The sequence below is a fragment of the Pelodiscus sinensis genome, chromosome 1 (genome assembly GCF_049634645.1).
Source record: "Pelodiscus sinensis isolate JC-2024 chromosome 1, ASM4963464v1, whole genome shotgun sequence".
Taxonomy (NCBI): domain Eukaryota; kingdom Metazoa; phylum Chordata; order Testudines; family Trionychidae; genus Pelodiscus; species Pelodiscus sinensis.
Window position 1 is genome coordinate 52,179,265 of NC_134711.1, and position 23,394 is coordinate 52,202,658.

The following is a 23,394-nucleotide window of genomic DNA, read 5'->3' on the forward strand; positions in this document are numbered from 1 at the left end:
GAGGACATTATGCAGGTGCAATTTTTTTAGGGACAATTCCTAAATCTACTCAGACTAAATTAGATCCCAAACCTTCACAGACGTATGCGTGTAAGACTAGGCACATGCATATAGTTACTTGTGAATTACTTTGCCTGTACAATACTAGGGCAGGAACTATGCTTTCTTACATTTTTTTCTGTAAAACGCCTCCGGAATGAATGCACAGTTAATAATAATATTCAATTTTAATTCCTAATGAAAGCAGCCCATCAGCAGAAGTCAACAGGAGTTTTATATGTGTTGAGCAAAGATTTCAGAAGCTCCTAGATCATTGAAAGTATGTTTGTATTGTGAAATTGTCTTGTATATAATATGGTTTTAAAAGGTGGACACTTTGTCTTTTGCATGATAGTGCCATTGCTCAAACCTGAAATGGTGGTAACCTCCCTACTGTACCAATCTTCTAATAAAAGCATCTTCTTGTCAATAAAACATGAAAGTGTATAGTACTGGTCAACCAAATCAATTGCGTAGGCACGACATTTAGTGTGGCAGCTAAAAACAGGTTTTCTTATCTTCAAGGCTGATTGGTGATTGCAGAGCTCTGGTATACAGTCTCTGGCATGCAAGCTTCATTGTTGCCCATGGGGGTCTGTGTTTCAAGCACGTTGGTAGAATTACCAGTTCATTCAGTACTTAAATATTCATTAAAAAAATAAATCTCCGAAAATAGGACCTTTTGGAAGCCTTTATGTAAATTCAAGTTGCATCCATTTAAATAAAATTGAGTTTTAAATGGATTAGGTAAAACTGATTAATAGCAGTTGAGCTTAATTCAGTAACATATCTTTAGGTAAACTGATACAACTTTTAATATAAAGCTTGATTGACTTTACCACTTTGTTGGTGAAGTCCTGATCTGCTGACATCCTGAAACAGTTGCTGAGAAAAGATGGGATATCCTTCAGTTCATCTCAATGGAACTGTGATAGCATGCAGTGGCAGATAAGGATTTAACAATTCTTGCTCTAATAGGTATTCCAACAAGAGATCATAAAAATAGCTTCTCTGAAGAACAGGACAGAGACTGGTTAGGAAGAAGCCAGGCTGTGATCCTCCAAGCTATGAATTTGGATTAGAAACCCTGTGCTGGAGAAAAATTAAAACATCTTGAATTTTATTTTTTTGATTCAGAGAAGATGAACACTCAGTCAGGGGGTATTTTTTCAGCTCGTGTAGACATCTCTGAATTAACTTAAATCTGTCAATCTCGAGTAAATGGAGCAGTGAAGCCTTGGCAGTGCGGGAAATACAAGCTCTCCTTGAAGCTGGATAATTACTCTTAGCTATCCCATGCTGACACTGCATCACTGCTTTGGTTCTCAGACTAGCTAGATAACACTAGTTCAGGTTTGTCTATACAAGTGGCAGTCACAACTCATGGTTACAGTGTCAGCATAGTTTCACATATAAAGCTCTTCATGTAGTTGGATGTAGTACTGGGGTGGGCAATAATTTGTGATTGGGGCCAGTTCAAGAATATTAATGTAGGAGATGTGGGGTCTGTGGTGAAGGCTGGGTGCAGAAGGGAGCTCTGGGTAGGGGATTAGGGTGCAGAGGGATGTGGGGTCTGGGAGGAGATAGTGACCTGGGGCAAGGGTGCAGGAGGGGTTCAGGTGAACACTCTGACTGGGAGGAGCTTACCTCGGTGGTTCTCAGCCCACAGCTCAGCAGATCCTTCAGACAGGCTCCCTGCCTTCCACATCCCTGTATGCCACTCAGGGTACGTCTACACTACAGCGCTAGTTCGAACTAACTTAGTTCGAATTAGTTAATTCGAACTAAGCTAGTTCGAACTAACGCATCTAGAACTAAAAACTAGTTCGAACTAGCGTTTTGCTAGTTCGAACTAGTAAGTCCACATTGAGTGGACTCTGAACAGGGCTTAAGGATGGCCGGAAGCAGTGCCGGCAGGGCATAAAAGGAGGACTTAGAGCATGGAGATACTGTCTCAGGCTAGCCGAGGGCTGCGCTTAAAGGGTCCCGACCCCCACCCCGGACACACAGTTCTAAGGGGTGCCCCGCTTGCAAAGAAGTTCTGGCTTGGAGTGCCCTGAGTGCCCACACTGGGCACATCACACCACTCGGCCATCAGCCCGGCTGCACTTGCCGCAGGCTGCCATCTGGGGAGAGGGAGTAATTGGGGGGCTGCAGGAGAGCTTCCACCCCCAGAAGCCCGCAGAGCCAGCCCAGTCCTCCCCATCGGGGGCTCGTACCCCATTCCTCCCTCACCTCCTTCCACTTGCCCTTCCCTAGCCCCCCTTCTTATTGATGTACAAAATAAAGATAACGTTTCTTCCAACATTGACTCTGTCTTTATTGAAAAAAACTGGGGGAGACTGGGAAAAGGAGGTGGGAGAGGGGAAGAGAAAGGCTGGGAGAGGGGAGGGCAACTAACATGATCAGGGGTTGGGAACAGGTCCCAGATGAAGAGAGGCTACAGAGACTGGGACTGTTCAGCTTAGAAAAGAGGAGACGGAGGGGGGACAGGATAGAGGTCTCTAAAAGCGGGGTTGGGTGGAGAGGGTGCATTCAGAAAAGTTCTTCCTGAGTTCCCATAAAGAAGGACTAGAGGACACCAAAGGAAAGGAATGGGTAGCAGGCTTCAAACTCGTAAGAGAAAGTTGTTCTTCAGAAAGCAAATAGTTAACCTGTGGAACTCCTTGCTGCAGGAGGCTGTGAAGGCTACAACTAGAACAGAGTTTAAAGGGAAGTGAGATCAAGTCATGGAGGTTGGGTCCATGGAGTCCTATTAGCCAGAGGGTAGGAGTGGTGTCCCTGCCCAAAGTTTGTGGAAGGCTGGAGAGGGATGGCACGAGACAAATGGCTTGGTCATTGTCTTCGGTCCATCCCCTCCAGGGTCCCTAGGGTTGGCCGCTGTGGGCAGACAGGCTACTGGGCTAGATGGACCTTTGGTCTGACCCAGGACGGCCATTGTAAGCTCAGGGCTCAGTGTCGGGGGTCTCAGTGGACCCCCTTGATTTTCATGCACACCTGGTCCTGGGTGGCCAGGCTGGCAGCTCTCCTACCCTAGACGGCCACTTTCCTGTGCCTAGTGCGGAGATCGTGGACGAGGTCCACGATGTCCGCACTAGCCCAGGAAGGTGCCCGCCTCTTGCGGTCCAGGGCAAGCTCCCGGGAGCCGCCAGCCTGGTCCCGGCAAGAGGGGGTGGGCTGGGGGGCATCGGGTGGGTGGCTCTGTGCCGTGCCAGGTGCAGGGTCTGCTAGCTGGGTGCTGGCAGGCTTGCACCTGGCACGGGCACCGTAGCCAGCCCGTGCCCCTTTAAGGGGTCCGGGGCCGGGAGGGGGGCATAGAGTTTCCCTGGTGTTGGCCAGAGTGGCCACCAGGGAAACCTGGGGAGGGCTAGCCTCCCACTAGTTCGAACTAAAGGGCTACACAGCCCTTAGTTCGAACTAGCTAGTTCGAACTAGGCGTTAGTCCTCGTAAAATGAGGTTTACCTAGTTCGAACTAAGCGCTCCGCTAGTTCGATTCAAATTCGAACTAGCGGAGCGCTAGTGTAGCGCATAGGAAAGTTAGTTCGAACTAACGTCCGTTAGTTCGAACTAACTTTCTAGTGTAGACATACCCTCAGAGTGGCTGGCTCTGAGGGCAATGTGCTTCTCTGAATGCTGTGAGCCCCAGAGGTAGGTATTTCATGCGCTGACTGCACTGCAAAAAAACTCAGGCAGATCTCATTGGCCCTGCAGGAACTCCTGGCTCATAGCGCTCTGAGAAGCACATGGCTCTCACAACTGACCACTAAGAGGTATGCAGCAGTGTTGCAGGCAGGGAGCCTACCTAAGGCTACCACTGGGTCACAGGCCAGATCCAACTGCTTAGCGGGTAGCAGTAAGAAGTTATAGCTGGGAATAGTTAAGTCATCTAGTCCATTCTTCTGCCATTACCAAATTTTCCTGACTGTGTAGCCTTTAAAGAAGTAAATGCATTTAAAAAAATGTAGCACTGTTTGGTTTAATAGATTTGCTGAGGGTTTATGGTATGAATAATGGGATGTTATCAATAAATCATGTTGTACCTGTTAAATCATATTTCTACCTTTCATTGTCCAGATGGTTGGCCTATATTTTTTGTTACATTTTCCAACTTTCTCAAGAAAGGTGTAGGAGTTAGTTTCAATTAAGAGTAACTGAGGAAAATTTAAAATCAGTCTGTCCGAAAAAGGAAAGATGGAATCAGAAATATTTAGTAAACACCATTTATGACTTTTAGCTAAGGAATATTGTGATGCACAAAGTAAATGACTCATTCTGAGGAAGAGAGTTGCAGACACATCATTAGTGCCAGTTGGTCACCTGCTAGAAATTTAGAAAAAGCCACAGATCATAATCTTTCAGGTGCTGTCTAAGACGTTCCAATCAGTTCAGTAGGGAAAAGGAATTCTGAGCAGCAACCAGACAGATATGAATTTTATTATGAGAATTGAGGGATGCAGTGCCCTCAGGATAGCTCAACTTGTAGTACAAGGTGTCGTCTTTGCAGTTCAATTAATTTTCGGTATCGCACTTTTCAGTGATCATATCCACACTCATACTATTTAATGGACACCTATAATATTCTACCAGTAGAAGTACCTTCAAGGCATAGTATCACTTTGTACTGAAAACCAAGTACATCAATTTTGGAATGACAGTTTAGATTTGGTGCTACCTCCTGTACATTTGTTTGATTCCCAATTGGTAATGGGAAATACGAATGAAAAGGTGGGAAGTGGGAAGACAGATAAATAGAGCTGGACCACACCGTGTTGGGGCAGCAAATGACAATGCTGAAAAGTTAAGAACTTGCTGTGAGACTTACAGTATGTTCTAATTAATGGTGAGACTTGCTTTCCTCTCAGACACGGTTTATTCCCTTGGTTTCTCCCCGTCCCCATGAATTATTATATGTCTCTTTCTTTTGCTCTTTCTCTATTTCTGTCCCTCCCTCTAGAATTCTGTAGCCAAGTAGTACAGACATTTCCTTATCTATTTTCAAACCATGAAAGGGCTTTCTTGGTTTATAAGTTTGAGGAACTGGCTTTTGAAACTTCCAGAAAACTCTTATCAAACCCTGTGTGACCAGGTGAGTCCCACTCCTGGGTTCCAGACTCCTGTTCCATCCACTATCCCGCAGTTTAGGTGACACGGTACAAGTCCCCCTTGCCTTTTCTCTGTATTTGGGCTTCTGTCCCTTGGCAAAAAAAAAAAAAAAATGTTGGGGCTGATGCCCCTGGCCAGTCAGGGCTGAGTCAACAGTCCTCTTCAGCCACCAGATAAAGTCTTTGGCCATCTAGGGGGAAGGAAGCCTCCAAATACTCTGTCAGAGTTCTTCACCTCCCCCTGCAGTCTGGCAATGCTAACGTTCTGCTCAGCTCCTCTGATTCTCCTTATCCATTGTTAGTTTCTCTCCACTCTCCAAACCCCTTCTCCACTCTCTCTTGCCTCCCCCACTGGGAATCTTTTTTAAGAAGCCCCATGGCAGCCTGAAGTCAGCTCACCTGGCCCTTAATTGATTTATAGCCACCCTGCCTCAGCTGTTAATTAACAGGGACCCTTGCTGTGGGGTTTTCAGAGCTATCTTGCTCCCCTTCCATCAAGCCCTTTAGCTTGCCCTTTCACACCTGCTATTTAAAGGAGAGGGGGCCTGGCTATCACCTGGCTTACATTTGTGTATATCAGTACATAATGAACCACCCTAATCTGGCACCCTTAGGATCTGTCATGAATGAGGAAATTTGCTGGATCAGGGGAGGTCCCAGGCGCTGTCCCTCCCTGTGGCTGGCTCTGCTCCATCCCCACTGCCACTGAGCTGCAGCCCTGCTGCTGCAAGGCTGGGGCTCAGGGTCAGGGCTGGCTAGCGCTCTCAAGGGACAAAGTTCCCCAGTCACTGCAGACCTGTTTCTGCCCTGCGCAGCTGAGGCGCTCTAGGAATGCAGCTTTCCAGCCTTGCTGCTTCCCCACCTGCAGGGGCAGCCCGTGGATGTAGGCAACCTCAGCAGTTGTCTAGGGCGCCGTGTTTAACGTGGCGCCCAATGATCACATCACGCCATTGAGGGCTATGGAGGCGGGGACGCCAATTGTGCATTCCGCCTAGGGCACCAGTTGCTGGTAGCTCTCCTCGAGCCGCTCCTGCCCACCCTGCCGGGGCTCTCTGGGGATGGAATGCTCAGCCACTGCTGGCCCCGCTACTGAGGTTCCCTGCCGCTGAACTCTCACCTGGCTTGCACTCCCCAGTGTCGGGGCCCTCTGATTTGGCAACATCTATGGTCCTTCTGGACCACGGATGTTGTTGTATCAGAGAATCCCGGATTTAGGAAGTTTAACTTGTTGTAACTCCAGTGAAGTCTGTCTCATTACATTGCCACAAAACTATCACAAACGTGTGAACAATAAAACCCAGAAAATTACATTAATCATACAGTAGTGGATATCAAGAATGCCATTTCAGCCTTCTTAAGGATTCAGATGAGTTGTTTAATTTTATTAGGGGAGATTTACCAGATAACAGAACCTCCCAACAAAGGCTGGAAAAGGTCTTTTACATCAGATTTGAAGCCAGTCAAGTCTTTTTTTTCCTTAGAAAAAGGATTTTCTAACTATTAATCTACCTAAAGCATGCCCTACCCTTTGCAAAAAAACATGACAGAAAAATAAGAGGCAAAAACCATTATATTGGCTTCAGTGGGGCCATGATTTCACACGGGATTGCTGAAGTATTCTCTTGGTCAGAATCCCAACCCCCTTTGAAAATGTGTATTTAATACATTGCAATTCCCTCTGTTTGGCAATGTTCCCAAGGGCCTAACTGCTGCTGCATATCCAGGTTATCAAGTAACTTCACATGGTACCACTATGAAGATTATCTGCATGTTTATTTCACTGGCCTTCATTAATAAAGTTAAACTCAGCAATGATTGATATATGAGAAATACATGGGAAATGACTGTGTTGAAAACAATGGCATTCAGATTGCAAAGTCAAGTACTTGAGAGTTAGGGCGTGTCTGATATGATTGTTTGCACAACCTTATGTTTGCTCTCTTGTGTGTGCATTCTGTGCACTGAATGAGACAGGTATCTTGTAGAAAAAAGACTGCCACCACTTGAGCTATTGAACTGGCAGTTATCTCTGAAAGGGATGATTGATCCTGATTGTGAGTCCTGTGTGTGGCCATCAGAAGGCGCTCTGCCCAACCTTGTGTGTGTTTTCTCTCTTTCTCTTCCCTCACCATGAGGGAGCTGCCTGCAGATAAAGATAAGCCACTGGGGTCACGTGCTTGATCTGATATCAAAGGGAGACTGATGAGAACCTAGTTTTGTTTGTATACACTCCACCCCCACAGCTGTAGAAATTGAGGGGTGCTCCACTTCCCACACAGGGGAGGAAAAGTCTGCTGAGTCCAAGAGCTGTTTACCAAGGGGGAAAACCTGGGCCTAGTTTTTGTTCCTTGCAGTGCACCCAGAAGGACACATGGACCACTGGATGCTCCCACCACTGCTCCTCATCTTCTACACACTGCTTCAGTCCTAAAAGTAGTAGTGCTGGGACTCCCTAGACCTGGCCACCGAAGAGAGGTGGTGTATTGATAATCTGAGTAGATTCCGGGGGAGCACCGAAGGACTCTCCAGATTCATATCTCCACTTCAAAAGGAAAGAAGCTCGCTCAGTAACCTAAGTGGCCTAGGTTACCAAATCACCATCTTTTCTTCCAGAGCAAGGAGCTGGTTCAGAGGTACCAGAATGCTGTTCCAGCTCTCCATAAAAGTGCCAGAACACAGTATTAGAGTGTTATTGCATGACTTGAGTGCTGCTTCTCCAACTGCTATCGGAGATCCTATGTGTTCCAGTGGACTGAGTGCTTCTGTGGTGGCAATGGTGTGATCATGACCTTAGAAGGCGGGTTTAGTTACTTATTTTACAGGCTGCCAAAAATTTTCTTGAGGAACACAAGTGCTAGAAGGGAATGGTGATTTTTAACAATTGGTATGTCTGCAAAAACTGAATAGAATTTCATAGGTGAAAGAAAAGACTCTTCTGTAGTCTTGATGGTCTTATTCTAGCTAAATAGGATAAATAGCTCAAAGAAAAGAGTGCACGAATACTTCAGTGTGGGAAGTGCTAGACTGCCTAAATATAGATGGTGTTACCAGCTCTCCCCTCAATAAAATGAACTGTAGCGATCCTTGGTAATTTTGCCTGTTCTATAAGGATTGTACTTGCTAAAATAACTTCCAAATATCTAAATTTTAAAAGGAAATAAATTATGAGCCTGAAGTACAAATCCCCTAAAGGATGTGAATTGATATTAGACAGCAGATGTAAAACTCAATTAGCCTGTACACCAATCATTTACTTCTTAATATGGCAGCAATCTAAGACAAATTTATGTGTGAAATTTAGAGTGAAATTCGTGTCTTCAAGATGTGGCGTTAATAACTCTTTAGTTGCATCTGGGACCTTCATTATTCCACTAAACTTAACATGAGACCGAATCAAATCAAATCAAATCAAATTAAAAAGTGTATTGAAATCATCCTAGTAAGCATTCCCCCTATGCATAGGAAAGTACCTCTTCTTATCCCCCGACCCCCAAAGATGTGCAGCTTCAATGTTTTTGTGGAAATTAAGGTTACTGCACTCAAACTTTAAAAGAATTTTCAGTGTTCAGCAAGCACTTGGGGCATTCTAGAACAGCTGTGATTTCAGGAGCAAATGGGAGAGTGGGTTAAATAACTTGTCTACTTCTTTTTATTGCTCATAAAATGGTTTTAAATTGCATGTCTTTACTTCTGCACTTCATTACATTTCTGTATTGGCTCACTTGCCTATGTGCTAGTGGAACTGTAGAAGGGCCCTTCCTATTTGTGCACTTTCAAGAACTGTTCTCTCGTTGCTTATGGTATTTGGTATTTTCCAACTAGTTCATGAAAGTACTTTAAAGTTCCAGAGAAAGATGTGGGAAGAGCCCTTATTGGTTTAAAATAGGATTCAGATGCTTGCTGTGCACTGTAATTTTTTCTTCATTAACAATCACTTCCTTAATAGAGTCTTTCAGTTTCTTGGCAAAAGCGATAAGGGTAAGGTGAATTTTCTCAGTATTATGTTATCAGAGTGTACCAAAAAACTAAACTACAAATCTAGCATCTTCAATTTTTTGAGTTTTGTTATGAAGAGAATTCCCATGAAAAGGAAGTAAATTATTATGAACAGCTTTGACAAAAACCAATGGAAAATCCCAGAAGTCCATGCCATTGTGAGTAATAGCCTAAGCCTGGACACAGAATATGCTTTTGCAGCCATTTCAACTGCCAGAGTCAGAAAAGGTCAGTTCCTTAGTATGCTGTGGGAATCTGTTATAGATCTTGATTTGGACCTGGATATTTGCAGATAGTACAGCCTACATCGCTGGCCAGCTTGGAAACTTGAGCCACTGTGTCAGCATATGCAAGGAAAGCATCAGATTTTTATGAGTTACACAAATGCACATTTTGTATTGTGAAGCAGAAGCAAACTCAACATAGATAATATATATCTATTCCTGCAAGATGCAAAAAGTTGCTGATCACCATTTATAATGATTTGGGGAGTCTGTGTAGAACTTGTGAATTCTGGCTGCCAAGGCTGTGTCTTATGTTTCCCCAGATGAGAGACAGTTGAGGAGAGTTGGCAGTTTTTCAAAGGGACATTAATAAGGGCCCAAAAGCAAGCTATTCCGCTGTGTCAGAAAGATAGAAAATATGGCAAAAGACCGCCTTGGCATAACCATGAGATCTTGTATGATCTAAAAATAAAAAAGGAGTCATATAAAAAATGGAAAGTAGGACAAATTACAAAGGATGAATATAGGTAAACAACACAGGAGTGCAGGGGCAAGATTAGAAAGGCAAAGGCACAAAATGAGCTCAAACTAGCTACGGGAATAAAGGGAAACAAGAAGACTTTTTATAAATACATTAGAAGCAAGAGAAAGACCTAGGACAAGGTAGGTCCACTGGTCAGTGAGGAGGGAGAAACAGCAACAGGAAACTTGGAAATGGCAGAGATGCTTAATGACTTCTTTGTTTCGGTCTTCACCGAGAAGTCTGAAGGAATGCCTAATATAGTGAATACTAGTGGGAAGGGGGTAGGTTTAGAAGATAAAATAAAAAAAGAAGTTAAAAATCACCTAGAAAAGTTAGATGACTGCAAGTCACCAGGGCCTGATGAAATGCATCCAAGAATACTCAAGGAGCTGATAGAGGAGGTATCTGAGCCTCTAGCTATGATCTTTGAAAAATCATGGGAGACAGGAGAGGTTCCAGAAGACTGAAAAAGGGCAAATATAGTGCCTATTTATAAAAAGGGAAATAAGAACAACCCAGGAAACTACAGACCAGTTAGTTTAACTTCTGTGCCAGGAAAGATAATGGAGCAGGTAATTAAGGAAATCATCTGTAAACACTTAGAAGGTGGCAAGGCGATAGGGAACAGCCAAGCGGTGGATGTGGTATATCTAGACTTTAGTAAGGCGTTTGATACAGTCTCGCATGATATTCTTCTCAATAAACTAGGCAAATACAACTTAGATGGGGCTACTATAAGTTGGGTGCATAACTGTATCTGTACTCAGAGAGTAGTTATTAATGGTTCACAATCCTGCTGGAAAGGTATAACAAGTCGGGTTTCACGCGGGTCTGTTTTGGGACCGGCTCTCCAATATTTTTATCAATGATTTAGATATTGGCATAGAAAGTACGCTTATTAAGTTTGCAGATGATAACAAGCTGGGAGGGGTTGCGACTAATCTGAAGGATAGGGTCATAATTTAAAATGATCTGGGCAAATTGGAGAAATGGTCTGAGGTAAACAGGATGAAGTTTAATAAAGATAAATGCAAAGTGCTCCACTTAGGAAGGAACAATCAGTTTCACACATACAGAATGGGAAGCGACTATCTAGGAAGGAGTATGGCAGAAAGAGATCTAGGGGTTATAGTGGACCACAAGCTGAATATGAGTCAGCAGTGTGATGCTATTGCAAAAAAAGCAAACATGATTCTGCGATGCATTAACAGGTGTGTTGTGAGCAAGAGATGAGAAGTCATTCTTCCGCTCTACTCTGCGCTAGTTAGGCCTCAGTTGGAGTAGTATGTCCAGTTCTGGGCACCGCATTTCAAGAAGGATGTGGAGAAATTGGAGAGGGTCCAGAGAAGAGCAACAAGAATGATTAAAGGTCTAGAGAACATGACCGATGAAGGAAGGCTGAAAGAACTGGGTTTGTTTAGTTTGGAAAAGAGAAGATTGAGGGGGGACATGATAGCAATTTTCAGGTATCTAAAATGGTGTCATAAGGAGGAGGGGGTAAACTTGTTCATCTTGGCTTCTGAGGATAGAACAAGAAGTAATGGGCTTAAACTGCAGCAAGGGAGGTTTAGGTTAGACATTAGGAAAAAGTTCCTAACTGTCAGGGTAGTCAAACACTAGAATAAATTGCCCAGGGAGGTTGTGGAATCTCCATCTCTGGAGATATTTAAGAGTAGATTAAATAAATGTCTATCAGGGATGGTCTAGACAGTATTTGGTCCTGCCATGAGGGCAGGGGACTGGACTCGATGACCTCTCGAGGTCCCTTCCTGTCCTAGTATTCTATGATTCTATGATTAAGCTTTGATGGATCCTCTATGGAAGCACTTTTGGACAATAGGTTGGCCGCATCCTAGGTAAGACTAGTTGTCTTCAACCTCGCTGCAAAGGATTGGAATTTGGAAAACGGAAAATCAACAAACAAAAAAGCAAAGAATCCAACCTGTTTGTGTTGATTCGTAAAAAACCAACAGAGGACCTACGAGACTTGGAAGAACTCCAAAGTACTCACACATAATACACTGGCAGGAAAAAGGAACAAAGGAGAAGTTTATCAGAGCAGGGTGTCTTTTTTTAACTGTGGGGCCAGCCATCGAAGATGGATACTGAGAGAGTGGGTGTGGTTCAGAGGAGAAGCCAAATGCAGAGAGGGGATATTGGGCTCTTTATTAGACTCTGAACTATCTCTAAGAATGCTCAAGAATGGCGAGGAAATGGAGAGAGAGAAATGCAAACAGGTTCATTTTGGTTTTGATTAGATTTGCATATTGTACTAGCTAAAGTAAAGACTGATTGGTTTTTGGAAGCATTTGCAAAGCCTGTTTGTTTCCATTATCATGTGTCCCTGAAGAGGAGAACTAGAAGCCTAGAGCAGGTGGGCAGTAAAATGGTGGTGGTTCACCAGGGTTAGCTCCTGGTGGGCTGCAGCTGCTATATTTACCTGTGCCTCTGCAGGTACAGATGATTGCCGCTCGTATTGGCTATGGATCATCGTTCCTGGTCAATAGGAGCTGTGGGAAGTGGCGCAGACCAGGCCCAGCCCTGGCCTAGAGTGTCTACAGGGTTAGAGCTCTGGGGAAGGATGTGGATTAAGGGTTCAACACTGGTCATGATGGCTGAAGGCAACTAGGTTGAGAGAGTTTCTGCCCAAGAAATGTGTCAGAGAGGCAAAAGTGTGGTGAAACAATGTGGAAGCGCACTAAGACCAAGGGAAGCTTATGTGCATAATAGTCTAGCATCATGGGATCTAATCCGAGCAGCATGGTGGGCATTTAGCAAGAGGTGCTCTGTCATGGCTGCAATACTACTTAATTTGTTAATTTTTTTTGTATAGGATGCCACAGAAAAATGTACATGTTGAATCATTTTCAGCACAGTTTTTCTTTAATGTACTGCAGGGTTTCTTTCCATTGATGTTCCATTTATACCACACTTAGTATCTCATTCTTTGGAACTATTTATGAAGAAAATAATAAATAACACAAACAGTTTTTCATGTATTACTTAATTTATGAGAACCCATTTCCCCCTCCCCCGCCATTACCCCAATCAGAGGTCCTGCATTGACTTGATATATCCTCCCAGCCAACAAGAATGGAAGTGACTTCTACAAAACCCCATAAGTTCAGCTTAGGCATTTGTTCAATTCAGTCATTCTGTAATGCTCCCTTCATTACTTCAAAAATATGAAAGAAGCTGAAGTTCTCAATTTACAACTGCAAAGCTGATCTAATTTTTTTGTGGTATGGTTGTGAACTTTCTAAACCAAACACTCTTGCTCTGCCTCCCTGCCTTACCTCTTCTCCAAGGCCCCACCCCCACTTGCCCCACTCCCTTCCTTCCATTGCTCACTCTTTCCTCACTCCTCTTCACTTTCATGGGCCTGGGGCAGAGAGTTGGGGAGGGTGTGGGGTCAGGAATGAGTGGTTTAGTATTCAGGAGGGGACTTCAGGCTTGGGCAGGGGACTGAGAGTTTTAAGGGTGTGGGCTCTTGGAGGTATTTTGGGTATAGAAGGGATTCTGGGCTGGTGCTCACTGAGGCTCCCAGGAAGTGGCTGCCAGGTTCCTGTGGCCCCCTTGGCACAGGGAGTTTTCATTAGCATGCTGCCCTCAAGCCCACAGTCACTGCTCCCACAGCTCCTATTGGTTATGGTTCCCAGTCAATGGGAGCAGTGGCGCTGGCACCACATATAGTGCCTCCACCCCAATTGCTGTCTCTATAGCTCCCATTGGCTGGGAACTGCGACTAATGGGAGCTGTAGGCGAGAGGGCAGTATGCTGATGGAGCCTCCCTGTGCCTAGGGGGCCACAGGAGGGAGTCACACAGAACCAAGACAGGTAGGTAACCTTCCTTAGCACTGGGGCCCCACTGTGCAGCTAACCAATCAGCAGTGTCAACTAGAGAAGCCAGGGTCCCTTTTTGACCAGGAGTTCCAGTTGAAAACATGATGCCTGGCAACACTATTGTGTGGTCATTTGTAGATTAAGATTTCTGGGGCCTCACATGTATTCTCACCAGCTCCAGATTCTACAGGCTTTTCTCCTCTGATCTCACTAAAGAATACCAAAGAAACCTAAACCACCTGCTCATGAAACTTTTTGCTACAACTCAGGGCCAAATATCACAAACACCCCTCCAAGTCCCCATCCAGGAGTTTTCTATCTGCTATGGAAGATCCACAAACCTGGAAATCTCCTCATCTCAGACATTGGCACGCTTACAGCAGGATTATCTGGTTATATTGACTCTCTCCTCAGACGCTATGTTATCAGCACTCCTAACTATCTTCCAGACACCACAGACTTCCTGAGGAAACTACAGAACATCAATAATCTTTCTGAAAACGCCAAGCTGGCCACCATGGATTTAGCAGCTCTTTACACCAACATCACACATGACGATGCATTACTGGCTGTCAGGAACACTATCCCTGATGACACCACTGTACACGTGGTGTGTCTACACAGCAGGGCTTAACTCGAAATAAGCTATGCAAATTGAGCTACATCAATTGTGTAGCTTATTTTGAAAATGAGCACTCTTTCTTCAACTTCCTTTACTCCTCATACAATGAGGGTTACAGGAGTTGGAGTAAGAAGTCCTCCAGCTTGACAGTACTTCAACATTATTTTGAAATAACTGCCTGCTCTGTAGATGTGAACTAAGTTATTTTGAAATAACACTAGTTATTTCAAAATAATGTTGCTGTGTAGATGTACCCCTGGTTACTGAGCTCCTTGACTTTGTCCTCAACCAAAACTGTTTCTAATTTGGGGATAATTTGTACCTTCAAGTCAGTGGAACAGCTATGGGTGCCCGCACGGCCCCCATAATATACCAACATCTTTGTCTGACCTTGAACAATGTTTCCTCAGCTTTCGCCTCCTTTACTCTACTACACTACATTGATAACATTTTCATTATATGGACCCATGGAAAGGAGACTCTTGGAGAATTCCACAGGGATTTCAACAACTCCCATCCACCATCAATCTTAGCCTAGATCAGTCTACACAAGAGATCCACTTTCTTGACACTGCAGTACAATTAGACGATGGCCACCTTTTCACCACTTTTTTCCGGAAACCTACTGACCATTACGCTTATCTGCATGCCTCTAACTTCCATCCCAGACACATTTCCCAATCTATTGTATATAGCCAAGCCCTAAGATACAACTGTATTTGCTCCAATCCCACAGACAGAGACAAACACTTACAGGATCTATATAGAGCATTTTTAAACCTGAAATACCCACCCAGAGAAGTGGAAAAAACTGATCAACAGAGCCAAAATATCCAGACATGAACTACTTCAAAACAAGTCCAAAAGAAAAAACAACAGAATTCCACTTGTCATCACCTACGGTCCACAACTTAAACCCATCCAACATATCAACAATCTACAACCTAGCCTGGAAAATGACCCCTCACTCTGAGGCATTGGGGGAAAGGCTAATTTTCACCTAACCCCAAACAAATTCTTTCCAGTAACCATGCAACACACCTCATCATAATTATCCAGGAACCCACTCCTGTAATCAGCCTTGGTACCAAATATGCCCATACATCTATACTAGCAATTTCATCACTGGACCCAACTACATCAGCCACCAAATCAGAGGCTCATTTAACTGCAAATCTACTAATGTGATCTATGCCATCAAATGCCAGCAGTGCCCCACTGCCATGTATATTGGCCAAACTGGACAGTTTCTACGGGAAAGAATTAATGGACACAAATCAGATATTTGAAAAGGCAATACACAAAAACCTGTTGGAGAACACTTTAATTTGTCTGGACACTCATTAATGGATCTCCAAGTCACTGTGTTGTTCCAGACCAATTCCACAAGCCAAATACATAGGGAAGGATTGGAACTTAACTTCATTTATAAGTTTAATTCTTATGCAAATGGAATGAACAGGGAGGTTGGCTGGCTCACACACTACCTTCCACATCCTAATGATTTAACCAACCAAACAACAGAGTGCTAATTGTTCTTATCAACCTTTTATAACTACTTGAACCATCTACTCACTGTCTCCCCCCCCATTTTCTCTGTTTTTTTCCTCCCCCCCCCATGCCTTTATTTATTCTTGGATCTGAACTTCTAATAATCCAGTCATCCGAAGAAGTGGGTTTTGCCCACAAATGCTCATGATACTATCTTACATGTTTTGTTAGTCTTTAAAGTGCTACTAGATTATTCATTGTTTTTAAGTTTTTCCAATGCAAGTTGGTTTAGTAAAAGATATTATCTCACCCTGCTGTATCTCTGTAATATCCTGGGACCAACACAGCTAGAGCACCACTGCATATTATCCTAAAACATTTAAAGGGGCAGGAGGGCATCATGGAATCATAATTCCTCCCTCCCCAGATATAATCAATCTTTCCATAACTTACTGGGAATTGTTTATTGTGGATCTTCATAATTTACTTCATACTACTAAAAATGAAGAGGGTTTCCAGGGAAAAAATTAACTATTTTGATGCACAGATTAAAAGTTAATTAATCACATATTTAAGAAAAATACAATGAAAATAATTTATATTCAGAGAGTGATTGTACACATTTAAGATATTCATAGTGTCTAAGAACTAAATATGTACAGATGTGAAAAACTGAAGAGTTTAAATGCGTGTGAGAGATGTTAATTTTAACAATTTTTTTACACGTTTGAGTTTAGGGTGAATACATGGAGATTTTTTTGGGGGGAGACAAAGATTACTAGATTTCAAATTCCTGCCTTCCCAGACTCAAGAGGGTGATACTATTCCAACAGCCAGACAAAAATAAGCAAAACAAAACTCTTCTCTTTTATCCATTGAATTACTAATTTAGGCTTCTGTTCATCTACATTTTATAACATGCAACTTTATATTGTAGTTGCTTTTTTTAACAATTCTAATTTAAATTGTTAATATTTAAACAATCTTAATTTCTTCCTGTAGTACCATAAACTGAGGACACATTTTTAATCGTGTGCATTTTTTCTTTATTACTGTGTGACTTTTTTTTATAATGAACCACAGTTTATTTTTAGATTTTTTTTTTTAAAAAGCAAGTTTCTAAAACCTACTAATACTTATAATAGTGAAAAAACAAAGATCTATTAATTGGTTCAGGTTTATAATACTCTATTCGTATCTCATTTCTTAATCATTGAAACTGTTGAGTAGCTTCCTTGCACTAACTGTGCACAGTACCTTGTAATCCATGAACAAGAATTTGCTCACCCACTTACTTCTGTGATTTAACATAAGAAAAAAGTATAAGATACATTATTAAGAACTGTGTATAATCATTAAAATGTCCCCAAATTCCTAATAAGTTTATTACAAATCCTAACTCCTTGCTAAAAGCAAAATGGTTTCACGAGATGTCTAATTAGATATAGTCTTAGAAAGTGTATCTGCATTAGAACAGTGGTGGGGGAGAGGAGAATAAGAAAATAGGAGGGAGAATAGACAGATGATATTGTATTGGAGAGCAAGTTTTTTGGCTCTTCATTCTGCATGCTCTGGATAAGATCATTAGAGCTACTGATCGTCTATGTAATTCCTGCAATTTATAATGACCCAAGTGAGAACTGTATATGAACATCCACTGTTAAAGCCCACAGAAACCCTTAAAGAAGAATGCAGTTTTCTAGAAATCACAAGATCAGGGCTGCAGCAGATTATTTGACATAGGATTATGTACCGTGGGTTTCTCAATACAGTTCTCAAACTGTATTATAATAATATTTTATTCTTCAGTCTGTATTATATATACCCTGTAATCCGTAGTGTTGAAGCTTGTGAATTCATCACAGATAGACTTACTTTACTATTTAGTAAAGTAAACTTATTTCATTTATATTAAAATATGGCTAAGTGAAGAAACGATGGCTGAAGAATCTCAGAAAGCAATTTATAGTTTCCTACTTTTATGAAGTTTTAAAATGTTGACATTAGTCATCTAGTATTGCCTTTCTATAACCTTGGCATTTCATCTGAAAGTGCGTATTTACAAACTTCTGCCCTTTGATTGACCTTCTTTCTTTGTATTGTGACAATGCACATACAATAACAAAGCTCCAGATTGTTCTGCCTATGGAGATAAGTCCTTCTTTTTTATATATATGTTGAATTTTAAACCTGTCTAAATAATTGCTGAGTGAAAACAATTGTGTATGTGCTTCTTTAGACTAATAAAATTTTAGATTAATAGACTTTAAGGTCAGAAGGGACTATTATGATAATCTAGTGCACATTTTTTTCGGTCAAGTTATAGTCAAGGTCCAAACTCCTGAGAAAATAATACAATAATGATAATAAGGATATACAAATATTTTGTGGTCTGTTAAAAAGCACCTGACACTCCTGATTTTGGTTACAGTCCTCCTATAGATTACCCTATCTGACCTCCTGCACGTTGCAGGCCACAGAACTTTTGCCCACCTACGTCTGTACTACAACTATAGCCTCTGGCTGAGTTACTGAAGTCCTACTATCATGACTTAAAGACTTCAGATTACAGAAAATCCACCATTTACACTTATTTAAACCTGCAAGTGACCCATGCCTCATGCTGCAGAGGAAAATCCATCAGGGTCTCTGTTCTTTTGTCACAGGGGAAGATTCCTTTTTGATCCCAAATGTGGCAGTCAGTTGGATCCTGAGCATTTCAGCAAGAGCTGCAGCTGCATACCTGGAAAGGTTCTCTGTAATAAATCAGAACCTTCCCTATCTAGTGTTCCATCTCTGGTTATTGGAGATACTTGCTCCATTCCATTGTAAGGCAATCTCTTCATACCATCCCCTCCATAAACATGTCAAGCTCAGCCTTAAAGCCAGTTAAGTTTTTTTTTTTTTTGCCGCCAGTGCTTCCCTGTCCAAACTTCACTCCACTAATATTTAGAAACGTTCACCTAATTTCAGGTCTAACTTTGTTGATTGCCAGTTTATATCCATTTGTTATTGTGTCCATAGAGGCACTTAACTTAAATGATGACCCTCCCTCCCTGGTATTTATTCATCTAATGTAGTATTATACAGCACAATCATATTTCCCCTCAGCCTTCATTTGTATAGGCCAAGCTTTTTGAGTCTTTTCTCATAAGGTAGATTTTCCATTCCTTTGATCATACTAGTAGCCCTCTTCTGCACCTCTGCCAATTTGAGTTAATCTTTTCTAAACACTGGGGACCAGAATTAGCACGAAGTATTCCAGGTGATGTGTCTCCAATTCCTTGTGTGCCAGAGACATCCCCGTTTCTACTGGAAATACTTTGCCTGATGTATTTTAGAATTGTGTTAACCTTTTTCGTTAACATTGGTGGCTCACATTCGTTAACATTGGTGGCTCATAGTCATCATGTGATTAGCCAGTACACGGAAGTCTTTCTTCTCCTTTGTCACATCCAACTAAGTCTCCAGGTTATAGCAATTGTTGTTGTTGTTGTTGTTAGTCCCTAAGTGCATGAATTTGCACTATTACATTTCATCCCATTTCTCTTACTCCATTTTTGAAGGTCATTCAGATCGTCTCATACAATGTGCCAGGCCTCATCCATATTGGCAGTGTCATCCACAAATTTTATTAGCACACTTCCACATTTTGTGTCTACATGGTAAGTAAGATTGGGCCCAAGGCCAGTCTCTCAGGAATTCCACTAGTAACCTACTTTCACCCTAATCATTCATTTTTCACTCTGCCCTTTAAAATCTCCCTTTTAACCAGATAGGGCATTAGCCAGTTCCTTGCTCACCTTTCAATTCTCATATTAATCCCCATCTTCTCCAATTTGACTTATAATTTCCCATGAGGAACTGTATCAGATTTACTGAAATCCAGATAGATTAGTTCTACTACATTTCCTTTGTCTAAAAGATCAGTTATCTTCTCAAAAAAGGAAATTAGGTTGGTCTGGCACAGTCCATCTTTTGTAAAACCATGTTGTATTTTATCCCAATTACTGTTTACTGCTATGCCTTTAACTACTTTCTCTTTCAAAGTTAGTTTTAATGGGCTATTGTCAGTGTCTACTAAATGTTTTTTTTATAATTTGTATTTTGTTTCCATCCTCAATGGTCTAGGTATTATCAATACTTACAAACCAGTCCAGTATTTACTGCAGTGCTTACAAACATCCATAAACAATGGATATTAATCCCCTTCAAAAGTAAAGTGCATATGGGACAAGCTGTCCCTCCCTGGTCTGACACCCTGGGAACCTGATTGGTCCTGAACAAGGGAATTTTCCAGACCAGAGGAGGTCAATCCTGGCCCCTCTGCTGTGGGGGTCCACACTGGCAGCAGCAGAGAGGCCAGCATTGACCAAGCAGGTACTGGGGAGGTTCTTCGGGGAAGAGGCAGGGTGGCTGCAAAGCCCTGGAGCCAAGAGCGCAGCCATGTGGGAGCACATCGAGCCCTGCATCTGCCAGCCAGTACTCCCAGACCCCGCTGGCAGCAAGGGGGCTCTGTAGCCATCCTGCCTCTTCCCCGAGCATCCCCACTCTTCCTCCTTTGACCCTGTGCTTGAATGCCACAAATGGAATTTTTGTGGCACTCTGGAAACTCTGGGAGTGCAGAGGAAGAGTGGCGGAGCATAGGCATGCCCCTTCCCAGCAGCTGTTCCCTGTGAATGCTGCAGTCCGGGTGTTCCCACTGGGATGCTGGACCACAGATGTTACCAGATGAGGGAAGTCTGGATTATAGAGGTCCAACCTCTCTCAAATTATATCATTAGGATCCTGTGCAAAGAGCCATTTTGTCTTACTATTTTCCAGCAACATAGAGCCATATCTAACTTCTCACATCTCAGAGTCTAATTTGATAAATTATATGTCAGTTCTGGTCAGCCAGGACAGACATACAGTGCCTAGGAAAACTTCTTGTGCTAACATGGATTCCTCTTCACTAAACCTCACAATCATGAAAAATTACTCTAAATATTTAGTGTTAGACTGCGGAAGAAAACTGGAGAATGGAGTGAGTTCCAGCTTTCTTCTTAGTCACCAAGAGAGAGCCTGCTGTATGCATCACCTTAAAAAAGAAAAGCTGTGATGCTGCATAAAACTAGTATGTTTTAGGAGTGATAGTCATTTGAAAATTTGCCTTTATGATATTTGTAGATTTTGGCTTTTCGCTAGGATTGAATTACCAAATAAAGTTGCTATCCACTTCTCCCAGCAGTGCTGCAGTGCAGCAGGAGGTTTCCTGACTGGAATGAATAATTGTGAGCCTATTGTACTCACTATGTATTTTTACATTGTTTTTTAAAATATGTTGTGGATTGACTTTAACTAAGCCAAGTTAAGCCTCAGCTATTGCTGTTTGTGTACATTATGGTTGACTCTCCATGCCCAGCTAAGATCAGGACCCCATTGTGCTGAAAATTATACAAATTCATATCGAGAATTTAAAACAGAAAACAGACAGAACAAAGGAGAAATGCATTATTTTTATTCACATTTCATAGATGAAAACTGAAATGTAGTGAAATTCTACTGATCTTGAAAGGTATTTAGGCACTTAATTCCCATTGACTTCAGTGAAAGTTAGACATCTGCGTACCTTGCCAAAGATCATACTGGGAGATTGACAGACCTGAGAACTGAACCTAGAACTCCAGACTCTGAATCCAATGTTTAAGCATGTAAACTGTCCTTCCTACTACCTGTATTACCTGAGCCTTAGGGTAATAGCTGTTTATCCCCTCTTCACACACATGCCTTTGGTCTTCCATGGTTGCCTCAACTATTCAACAGTATTTTGCTTTTTTTCCAACAATAAAGAAAGAAAAGGTTCAACACAACCTTGCTGTACAGGATTCTTAGGTTTGCTACTCATTGTTGCTCTCCATGGCTCAACCCATATCTGCTTTATCTTTGGAAAATGTTTTTCAAATGTGTTTTTAGTCTGATCATTGTTGTCATTTTCTCTTTCCCTGTAGTGGTGGGGCATTTTTGTTTGCTTTTTTCTTGTAATGGGCCCTATACATAGTTGTTTGCTTGGTTGTTTTGATTAAAGATTTAAGGTGTCATTAGTTGTTTTTATTTATGATAATGTTGTTTTACTGAAATAATTATTGTTCAAATATCCCAAAAATTTCTAAAGAAAAAGGAAGGCCCTTCATAAATGACTTATTATTGTGAGTAAAAATTGGGTGTGGGCAAGATGGTTCCACCAATTGAACAATCATTCATCATAAGTACCAAGATGACTCTGCCTAATATAGATTAGGCACACAGGGAGCTTAAGCAAAACTATCACTGTTTGCATAGAGGAACTTACCTGAATAAGTACAGGCAGTCCCCGAGTTACGCGGATCCGACTTATGTCGGATCCGCAGTTACGAATGGGGATTTTCTCGCCCCGGAGGACTGGAGCGGCGGGACGCCTCATCCCGCCACCCGCCTCCTCCGGGGCAAGAAAAGCTGCTCCCCGTCTCCCTGGTCTGCTGGGAGACGCTGAGCAAAGCGGCGGAGGACCCGGGCCGGACCCGCGGCGCTTCCAGATCAGCTGGAAGAGCCGCGGGTCCGACCTGGGTCCTCCGCCACTTTGCTCCGTGTCTCCCTGGTCTGCTCGGGGGGGACGCAGCTAGTACCCCCCCCCCCCCCCCCGAGCAGACCAGAGAGATGTGGAGCAAAGCTCGGGGCCTGTGGTAGAGCAGGTGGGGCGCTGCCGGTTGGTCCCGCAGCACCGCTCCTTGGCGCTACTGGATCAACCCGGCAGCACCCCAGCTGCTCTGCCCCAGGAGTCCTGATTCAGCCACTACTGATCAGTTTCAGCAGCGGCTGAATCTGGATGCCAGTTCCGACTTACATACCGATTCAACTTAAGAACAAACCTACAGTCCCTATCTTGTACGTAACCCAGGGACTGCCTGTACTGCTGTTTAGGTCCAGTATATCTGATTAAGCCACATAGAGGACTCCTCTAAATTCTGGCCTTGCATATACATAAAGGGCTCCCATTTTAGACAATTGCTGTTGAACAAACTTCTTACAGCAAAATTTGGTCCGAAGAGTTCAGAAGTAAATGAAACCCAGAGCCACAAACCAATGTAAGGGTATGTCTACACTACCCTCCTAGTTCAAACTAGGAGGGTAATGTAGGCATACCGCGCTTGCAAATGAAGCCCGGGATTTGAATTTCCCGGGCTTCATTTGCATAAGCGGGGAGCCGCCATTTTTAAAACCCCGCTGGTTCGAACCCCGTGCAGCGCGGCTACATGGGGCACGAACTAGGTAGTTCGAGCTAGGCTTCCTAGTTCGAACTACCTAGTTCGTGCCCCGTGTAGCCGCGCTGCACGGGGTTCGAACCAGTGGGGTTTTAAAAATGGCGGCTCCCCGCTTATGCAAATGAAGCCCGGGAAATTCAAATCCCGAGCTTCATTTGCAAGCGCGGTATGCCTACATTACCCTCCTAGTTCGAACTAGGAGGGTAGTGTAGACATACCCTTAGTGTTTAACTTCCCATTTAAGCCCTAGGTATAACACGTAAGCATGACTGA

The 23,394-nt window shown here is 42.9% G+C and overlaps 1 protein-coding gene across 9 annotated transcripts in view; it reads left to right on the forward strand.

The window, feature by feature from the left end:
• CNTN1 (contactin 1) overlaps positions 1 to 23,394 on the forward strand; it is a 393,162-nt gene that overhangs the window by 112,920 nt on the left and 256,848 nt on the right. Inside the window, exon 1 of one of the 9 annotated variants that reach the window (XM_075930031.1) lies at positions 19,486 to 19,506. The exons of the other annotated variants lie outside the window; for them this stretch is intronic. The gene's annotated coding sequence lies outside the window, so the exon portion shown is untranslated. Of the gene's footprint in view, positions 1 to 19,485; positions 19,507 to 23,394 lie in introns of those variants that run through there. 9 annotated transcript variants of the gene reach the window in all.